Below are 10,361 nucleotides of genomic sequence, written 5' to 3'. Positions count from 1 at the left end.
CTCATGTGCGCAAACCGGCACTCAGGCACACAATCACATATTTTAAAAAATAAATAAATCTTAAAATAGTGTTCCTTGTGGAAGTTAAACTATAAATGGGACATGTTAGGTATTTTTAAAAAATCACTTACAGCATGGAATACTACTTCCCCCATGGATTCATTGGGGAAATATGATTCTCCATAAAGGAAAAAACACATTTTACTGTCCAATAAGCATTATTAAGCCAGGAGGTGATATGCATGGCAAGAGAGTCACTAAGAATCTACAAGCACAGAGCAAAAGTTGGCATGTTAGACAGCCCATCAGATACAACCTACAAGGTTGTGTTCTCAAAATAAACAGGGATTAATTCTCTAGTAAGATGATCTGGTGGGCCATTTGTCACACAGACTTCACCCTGGATGCCCATTAATTAGGGTGATGTCTGTCTTATTTTATAGACTTTATACACCGGACAAATAAGCTTCTTCTATCTTTATAACAGAAGGCAGTTTAGGAACAAGGTGCCCACAGACAGCAAGCTTCTTTTCACCTGCTGAACTTGGAAGATAATGGTGTTCGTGTCTTTGGATATTTACATCCCAAAGAGATAGTTTCCAACTCCTTAAGAGAAGCAAGAGCAGTGGGGCACACTTCTAATTCCAGCACTCGGGAAGCAGAGGCGGGCGGGTCTCTGTGAGTTCAAAGCCAGCCTGGTCTACAGAGTGAGTTTCCAGGACAGTCAGGGCTACATAGAGAAACCCTGTTTCAGGGGGGTCAGGGGGAGCTGCCAGAAAGCCTTATTCAACCTTTTTTGTGCATTTGTTCATTTGTTCTGGTACATGTCCGCGTGTACACAAGTAGGTGTGCACGCACAATAGATCCAGAGGCTGTACCCAGGGTCTTCCTCGCTCTCTCACTGTCTAATTTTTTGAAACGGGGCCTCTCACTTAACCTAGAGTTTCCCAGTTGGTTACAGTGGCTGGCCAGAGAGCCTGGGGATCCACCTGTCTCTGTCTTCAGGTGAGATAAGAGGTGCATGCAGCTACACCCCACTTTTTATGTGGGTGCCGAGAATCCAGACTTAGGTCCCCAGGCTTGCAGAGCAAGCACGTTGCCAACGGAGCCGTCGTCTCCCCAGCCCTATTTGACTTTTTGAAAGACTAACACTTCAAAGAGCTGAAGAAAAGAATTTACAAAAGCATGCATAAATGATCAGATTAGAGGGAGTGGAGGGGATGCCTGCTCCCTGATTTTGTTGGTTTTGAGAGAATGTCTTGCTATGTAGCCTCGGACGACCTTCGGACTTGGAGCCTGCCGCCTCCGCCTCCCAAGTGCTGCTGGGATTATAGGCACGTACCACCATGTCCACTTCTTCCTTTGTTGTTGTTATTGGGGTGTGTGTGTGTGTGTGTGTGTGTGTGTGTTCTGGGAGTTAAGGGGACTACTCTTCCCTTGTTTTTAACAGAAAGAAAGAGGACTCTTGACTTTTTTACCCTTTTTTAGTCTTTTCTGATTCTTTCAACAAAATATAAGTAGATAGATGATAGGTTGATCGATAGATAGTGGATAAATGATAGATTCATAGATGATACACGGAGAGATAGAGAACTGTATAGTCAGGATTACCTTGGTAACAGATGCACACACTAAACATGTATGTGTAAGGCCCTAGTTTCAGTTTCCAGTACAAAACAGTAAATTGTCACTCCTTCAGAGGACTGTGTCTTGTGACACTTCCTGCTTCCTCCCTTAAATCAGAACAGTCACTACCGAGTCAGCACCGGTCAGTAAAGCACTTGCTCAGAAAGCACAAGGTCCTGAGTTTAGATCCACAGCACCGACCTAAAAAAACTGGAAGTGGTCACTGGCACTGTAATCCCAACCCTGGGGAGGTGGAGACAGGAGGATCCTGAGGCTCATTGGTCAGCCAGCCTCATCCAATCAGTGAGCTCCAGGTTCAGTGGGAGATCCTGCCTCAAAAAATAAGAGAGAGCCATTGAGGAAGACACCCAGCATTAACCTCTGACCTCTAACCACACGTACCCCACACGAGGACAAATCAACATACATGGATATAAATACAGAACACACTAGGAGAAGAGATTTTTAACATCGATTTCAGTGTGTGGCTCATAAAAGAAAAGCACTCAGGAAAGGACAGTACACACACAAGCATGGGAATGGCCCTCCAAAGCGGGAGTTACGCTGCACGTTTCTTTTGTATTTGTGGGGGTTTTTTTTGGTTTTTTTTGTTTTTTTTTTGTTTTTTTTTGTTTTTGTTTTTGTTTTTGTTTTTTTGGTTTTTCGAGACAGGGTTTCTCTGTGTAGCTTTGTGCCTTTCCTGGAACTCACTTGGTAGCCCAGGCTGGCCTCGAACTCACAGAGATCCACCTGGCTCTGCCTCCCGAGTGCTGGGATTAAAGGCGTGCGCCACCACCGCCCGACGCTGCACGTTTCTTATCAGTAGTCAGGTGCAGAGGACTTCAGGGTCCTCTCCAGTTACATCTCAAATAGTTGCTAAGAATCCCGTCTTTTGGTAAATGCTTGGATAGGAACACAATCACATAAGGCGAACGCACAGATCACAGAGGTTGCACAAGGAGATTAAGGCGAGCTTTTTACTACCAACGGAAGTCCTTGTAAGATTCCTAGATAATGTCAGGTTTACCCTTAGACTAGGAGAAAGCCACACTTGATCCCACACACTTATGCGTCATTGAGGATCTGGTGCTGTTTTAACATTCTTTTTTTTTTTTTTTTTTTTTTACTGGAGCTGAGGACCGAACCCAGGGCCTTGCACTTGCTCGGCAAGCACTCTACCACTGAGCTAAATCCCCAACCCCTAACATTCTTATTTTAAACAGTTATATAGAAGGAGAAGCTCCGTCTGCAGCCTTCACAGTATGTTTATTAGTTGTGCTGGAATTTGTGCCTCTCAGGGTCTTCAACCAGGCACCAGCGTGAGGGACATTTCTCTCTAACCCTCATTTTCCGTTTTTTCTAATCTGACTCTTTCGGACCCAACAAAGCCTTCTCTGCCAGGAGTCATACGGGACGATACATCTGTATCCGTGTGGGTCTGGGGCACGAGAGTGCCCTTTTAGTCACAGGTCAGAACCTCAAGGCTCGTGGTGTTAAGGAATAGTCTCGGCATCAGGCAAAGGAATGCAGAAAGCGAAAGTATCTCGACAAGGGAAATCCTTTTTTGTGCAGGATCCCAAACTGGGCTAGCAACTCAACGGGGCCAGCGCTCACGCCGGTGATAACTGTGCTTACCCATTAGAGCTCGACTTCACCATCTGGTGTGATTGGCTCATGGTCACAAAGGAAGGGAAAGGCTAGGAAACATAAGCCCTTGCCCAGCGAACTACCTTTGATGAAGAAAAGAAAACAACAACAAACACAAAAAAACCACATTTCTCACAGTGGCTACAGAGGAAAACAGGGTGGGGAAGAGGAACCAGATTCTGAATTTTTATAGTCTTTAAAGCCGTAGTTAAACAATAAACTATGAATGTTTTTGTGCTACACTGTAACCATGTGTTATTGAGGTCCTAACATAGCGTCATCCTCTAATAAACTTATTTTTGAGCAGGAGGCATTTGCATGTGCGTAATAGCAAGAAACAAGGCAGGAATCAGAAGCACCATGGACAATGCCAGAGAAGGCTTTGTCCTGCTTTTTACCCTTGGGCCACAGGGACAAGGGATGAGTTCAGCATGTGACATCTACCCTGCTGGATCACTCCACACGAAAACCTGCTGGAAAACGCTGATGAACAAGCACGTTTCGTTGCAAAACTCCTCGTCAAAGTATCTTCCTAACTGACACACAGAACAAGCTCAACCACGTCGTGTGGAGACACGCTACATCCTGTGACATAAATCAGCCACAGCTCACAAAAGGGACAAGCCGGTAAAGGCCTCTCATCCATAGCGAGTTTTTTGAAAGTTAAAAAAAAAAATCCTATGTTTGCTGACTAGTTGTGTGTCTCTAATCCTATTAAAATATAAGCTTGATTTCAAAAAACATCTTAAGCTGTTAAAGAAATTATACTTTGTAAATCAAGTAATCCCCAAGCCCTGTGAGACTACTGCCTAAGACTAAGACGGTGGACTGACCTGTCTATCTAAAGAGATGCTTACGTACAAACTGCCCGGAGGGAAAAGCTGACTAGTGTAAACTTGTATTGCCATCAGTTCTATCTGTGATGCTTTTTAGAATAAAAACAACCCAAGGCCAGCAGGGTGCCTCGGCAGGTAAAGGTGCTTGCTGTCAAAACTCATGACTTGAGTTTGATTCCCAGAACCCACTGGGTGGAAAAAGAGAGCCAACGCCATCAAGTTATCTTCTGACCTCCACACATGCACCATGGTGCATGTATTCACACCCAACAAATCAATGCATGTTTAACTACACACACACACACACACACACACACACACACACACATATATATATATGTATATGTGAATATATAGAGAGATAGGTAGGTAGGTAGGTAGGTAGGTAGGCAGATAGATAGATAGATAGATAGATAGATAGATAGATAGATAGATATGTAGTAGGTAGGTAGATAGAGATAGATAGATAGATAGATAGATAGATAGATAGATAGATAGATAGACAGATAGATAGATAGACAGATAGATATGTAGGAGGTAGGTAGATAGACATAGATAGATAGATAGATAGATAGATAGATAGATAGATAGATAAATAGATAGATGATAGATAGATAGATAGATAGATAGATAGATAGATAGATAGATATGTAGGAGGTAGGTAGATAGAGATAGATAGATAGATAGACAGACAGATAGATATGTAGGAGGTAGGTAGATAGACATAGATAGATAGATAGATAGATAGATAGATAGATAGATAGATAGATAGATAGACAGATAGATATGTAGGAGGTAGGTAGATAGACATAGATAGATAGATAGATAGATAGATAGATAGATAGATAGATAGATAGATAGATAGATAGATAGATATGTAGGAGGTAGGTAGAGATTAGATAGATAGATAATCTCTGTGACAGATAAGAGTATTAAACGGATTAAGATTTATCACCCTTATATATAGCAATGCGCCATATAACAATAAACTCATCTGTTACTTTCCTTTCAATATTTTTCCCTCTTAAAAGCAAAATTCCCATTCACAATTGTCACACGCTCTCCTAAGCATAGTCTGAAGGGGATGTCCCAAAGTCTTACCATATCATTTAGTAAAAAATCACCAACATGAAGGACAGCTGCCTGTCTCACGTGCTGAAGTTTATGAACACTAAAAACATGAGGGGCGGAGTACTTCTGAGCTACCTCCTGTAAACCACTTCCTTCAGCTCCTTCGAGTAGATAGGGAATACAGAAGATGCAAACTAGTTACCTCTACAAAGAGCATTTCCGCGCGGGTAAAAGGACAGAAATCTGAGCGGAAGACAAGTGGAAAATCCTGATCCAACCAATTACTTGACACAAGATAAATGCTGAAGCTAACTATATCTGTTTGGCTCCCTTGGAGGAGATAGATGCTCAGAGCTTTATCATCCATTGCAATCTTAATATTGCAGATTTTCTAAGAATCTTAATATTGTAGATTTTCTAAGGCAAAACATTTTTCATACACGGAAAAAGGGACTAAAAGTGATGTTCTGATGAGTTTTTTCTCTTAGTGTCTGACATGATTACTCTGTGATCATTGTCTTTGGGGAAATTTGAACAAAACCAAGCTGTCTCCCAGGCCTTGGTCTCAGAGTGGAGGGAACTTGGGCCCACAAACATGTTCAGTGGAAATACCATTTCATTTCCCCTCACAGAGATGCTTTCTCCTTGCTCTGTGCCTGGCCCAGCAGTGATGCCATGTGAAGGAGTCAGACAAGTTACATAGCTGAGCTTCTGGCTCTAAGAGCAGGAATTCCCAACTTCCCCTGAAGACAACAGCCTTCCCACACTAAGGGGAAAGAAGATAAGCTTAAGGGGATGGCCAGAGGTTGGATCCTAAGAGTGGGGCTGCAGACCCTGCATCTGCATCAGAGAGCCTGTGAACTAACCAAACTGAAGGGGTGTTTGAGGATGTGACTGTGTAGAACTCTGCCCTGCTCCCTAGATTGTACCCCAGCAAAGAAACAAGAGCCAAATAGGTTGTGGGTGCACACGGAGTCTGGGCTTCTAGAAGAAGCCAACAACAACCCACCCGCTGTCTCCTGGCCACCAACCTTCAAGTCCTCCCCTGTGGGAGGATGCATGGGAGAGAGGGGCTGGATGCTTAAAAACAAGTGGCTTGGCTCGGAGATGTAGCTCAGTCAGTAGAGTACTCGCCTTGCATGTACAAAGCTCTGGGTTCAATCCCCAGCACCATACAAAATGAGTATGGTAAGAGAAGCCTGTGACACCAGCACTCAGGAGATAGAGACAGGGGGAACAGAAGAGCAAAGACATTCTTGGCGACAGAGCAAATTTAATTCTAGCCCAGGCTACACAGGACCCAGTCTCAAAACACATTTTAAGACAAACAATTATATAAAAGGCTTCTTCCTAGTGGGTGATGGTAAATGAAGAGACTCGTGGGTACAGAAGGTACTGAGAATAAGTAATGGATGAGTACTCACCCCCGAACAAGAGGTATAACATTCCCTCTAGGGCTCAGAGAACATCACTGGGGAAGAGGGGGCAGAAAGAATGTAAGAGCCGAAGGATAAGGATAAGGAGTGGAAAATGCCACTTTCTGGGGAGGACACGGCCATCACAATCGTGAACTCTGAGCAGCTTCAGATGCCCACACTGGGTCTGCACACCAGTGGGCCTATCAACAGTCATGCATGCTGAACTATTGGCTAACAGATTCAGGGTGAGGGGGTGTCACTGCCTTCAGGAGTGTGCCCACTGGTGACTCCACCATTCTCCAATGGATAGGCCCAGTCAAATGCTCACACAGCAGGCTGTAGTGCAACTAAACAATTCACAAAACAAAGCCTGAAGTCATGGATCCAGGAAGGGGATTGATGTGGGGGTATGGGAAGGAGTGGTAGTAATGAGGCCATGAGGGGACTAGAGAGCCTGCAACTCTAGTCCTCGGGGTTCAGACTCCTCCTTCTGGCCTCTTCAGGTACTGCAGGCACATGATACACAGATAATGTGCAAGAAACACCTTTACACATAAAAATAAATTTTTTTAAAAAAAGAGTAGGAAGGAAAGCAATTAGAACGCATTATATATGCATATGAAGTTGTCAAAGAATGGACTGACTTTATTTTAATGGGGGAAAGAAGAGGTCTAGCAGCACCTATTGAAAATAAGATGCGCCTCCTTTTCTTCGGGTGTTTTTCACATGAATTTTACAGTGTGTATTTGAAGGCTGAAACATGATGTTGTGGTGCACACAGAGATGAGAAAGTGATTTCCGTAGTGAAGAGAATGAACATATCTGTCATCTCACACAGTTACTTTCTTCATGACAAGGGCAGCTAAACTCCATTGTTCAATAAAAATTCTACATACCACAAAATTTTGTTAACTGGCCGGGCGGTGGTGGCGCACGCCTTTAATCCCAGCACTCGGGAGGCAGAGCCAGGCGGATCTCTGTGAGTTCGAGGCCAGCCTGGACTACCAAGTGAGTCCCAGGAAAGGCGCAAAGCTACACAGAGAAACCCTGTCTCGAAAAACCAAAAAAAAAAAAAAAAAAAAAAAAAAAAAAAAAAAAAAAATTTTGTTAACTGTGTATTAGATCTCTAGGCTTGCTGGGAGAAGTGATACACATGTGTAATTCCTCCAATACTCTGGAGGCAGTGTCCGTGAGTTTGATGCCAGCCTGGCCTACAGAGCAAGTTCCAGGACAACCAGGGCTACATAGAGAGACTTTTTCTCATAAAAACCAAAAACAAAAAATAGATCTCTAGGCTTGGTCACCCTACCTACCTGCCACTTTGCGTCCTTTGACCTTCAGCTCCCCACGTCCTACTCCACCCCCCACCCACAGCTTGTTCCCACAGCTCGGCTGCTGTGGACACTACAGTGAGCACAAGCGCACAGGTACCGTTGAGAGCATCAGAATGGCACCCGTGCTTGTTTATTCTGAAGCATGCAGCCAATGCACCAAGAGCTGCATGAACTCTGCAAATGGTGTCTGATGAGCTATTGTGACTGGGTTTCTTAAACAAGACAGGATTTCTCCAAAGTAGCTACAATTTTCATTTAAAAAAAAAAAAAAGGAATTTGAAATCTTGAAGTGGTTAACCTTTTCATTCACATGCTTGTAGATGTGTAAATTCTAATCCCTCGGAACAAATCCAGCGCTGTTGCCTTTTTCTTTTTTGTTTGGGTTTGTTTTTGTTTTTCGAGACAGGGTTTCTCTGTGTAACAGCCCTGGCTGTCCTGGAACTCACTCTGTAGACCAGGCTGGCCTCGAAGTCACAGAGATTCACCAGCCTCTGCCTCCTGAGTGCTGGGATTAAAGGCATGTGCCACAGTCACCTGGCCTCAACTCTGTTGCCTTTATGCAAGAGAAAGTATGTGAATAGCATCTCCTGATGTTCAGGAGGAGTGTTCCCAGCCAGGGGTTCAAATTTCAGATTTGCACTGTCTAATCCACTTGCTACTAGCCACATGGTTTTATTTTTCTCTGGTGCTGGGACTGAAACCTAGGGCCTTGCTCACACTAGGCGAGCTGACTACTAATGAACTATATCCCCAAAGTATTGACACTATTTATTGGTGTGTGTGTGTGTACATGCGTGTGTGTGCATTTGTGTGTGGATTCATAAACATGTGTGCATGTGTGTATACGCCAGAGGTAGGTCTTGGGTGTCTTCTCAAATCCCTCACTGCCTTATTTTTGAGGCAGGGTCTGTCACTGAACCTGGAGTGAATCTACTCAGGATGGTTGGACAATGAGTTCCAGGGATCTGCCTGTTTTACCTCCACAATGCTAGAGTTAGGAACGCATATCATTACAGCCATTTTTTTTTTTTTTAATGCAGGAACAGGACATCCAAACACAGATCCTCGCCCTCAAGCAGCATGCACAACATTATGAGCCATCTCCTCAGGCCCCTAATGAACACTTTAAATGTGACTTGCCCGAACTGAAATGGGATCTATCATACATCTTGGATTTCAAAGACAGTATCAAAAGTAAAGAATGTAAATATTTTATATTATCATATTTTCAATATATATATTAAACAAAATATACATTAAAATTAATTTCACCTGTTTCTCTTTCTCTTTTTTTTTGGTTTTTCAAGACAGGGTTTCTCTGTGTAGCTTTGCACCTTCCCTGGATCTTGCTCTGTAGACCAGGCTAGCCTCAAACTCACAGAACTCACAAGATCTGCCTGCCTCTGCCTCCCGAGTGCTGGGATTAAAGGCTTGCACCACCACCACCGCCCGGCATTTGAAACTACACACGTGGCTTGCATTTGTAGTTCACATTGTATTTCTCTGAGAGGACACTGGCTTAGGTGAGTAGGAAATACTGGGGACCTGCTTGAAGAGAGGACTGCAGGACTGACCTCCATTGCATCTGGCTCAGCTCTCTAGGTTCGGGGCAGAAGCTACCTGAGCATTTGATTTTTTCCTCCTGAATTTAAGCCAAGTTTAATTTGGGGGCTGGAGAGATAGCTCAGTGGTTAAGAACACTTGTTGCTTAATCACAAGGACCAAAGTTCAGGTCCAACAGCACCCATGCTGGGTGGCTCGTTAATGCCAATAACTCCATCCTAATGGATCCAATGCCTTCTTCTGGTCTTCTCAGGTACCCAAACACACATGTATGCATACATTCACACAGACACATATATACACATGCATAAGTGAAAATGAAAATAAATCATTAAAATATATACATTTAACTCATTACTTTCTTTTCTTCTCCTCTGACTCACACACGCCTAATCCTCCTCATGTTCCTTACTCTCAGTTATCCAGAAGGAAACTGTGCTTGGCCGATAGACTCCTCCACGCCCCTCTGTAGTCAGAGGTTTTTGTATCAGGCTGTCTCCAGGTCTGACCAGACTAGGAACTGTCGAGCTGTGGCCAACAGAGAAGGTGGAAGAAATGACAGGAATGGCTGTCCCCCCTCAGCTGGGACCAGGAGTAGGTCAGCTTTGCGTGGAGGGGTCTTTGGGAACAGCTGGCACATACTTCATGTCGGGTCGTTCGCTAACACCAATAACTCCAATGCAAGGATCCAATGCCCTCTTCTGGTCCCCTCAGGTACCTAACTAAATACACATGTATCCATCCACTCACACAGACACATACACAGACACGTATACACGCACACACATAAATAAAAAACATACTTCATTAGAAGTAAGTTAACTCAGAAATTTAGAAGAGCTAGAGGTGGGCCCACGAGATGGGTC

The sequence above is a fragment of the Peromyscus eremicus genome, chromosome 8a, assembly GCF_949786415.1.
Source record: "Peromyscus eremicus chromosome 8a, PerEre_H2_v1, whole genome shotgun sequence".
Lineage (NCBI taxonomy): Eukaryota > Metazoa > Chordata > Mammalia > Rodentia > Cricetidae > Peromyscus > Peromyscus eremicus.
The sequence above is the reverse complement of the archived record's forward strand: the minus strand, read 5'-3'. Positions refer to the sequence as shown.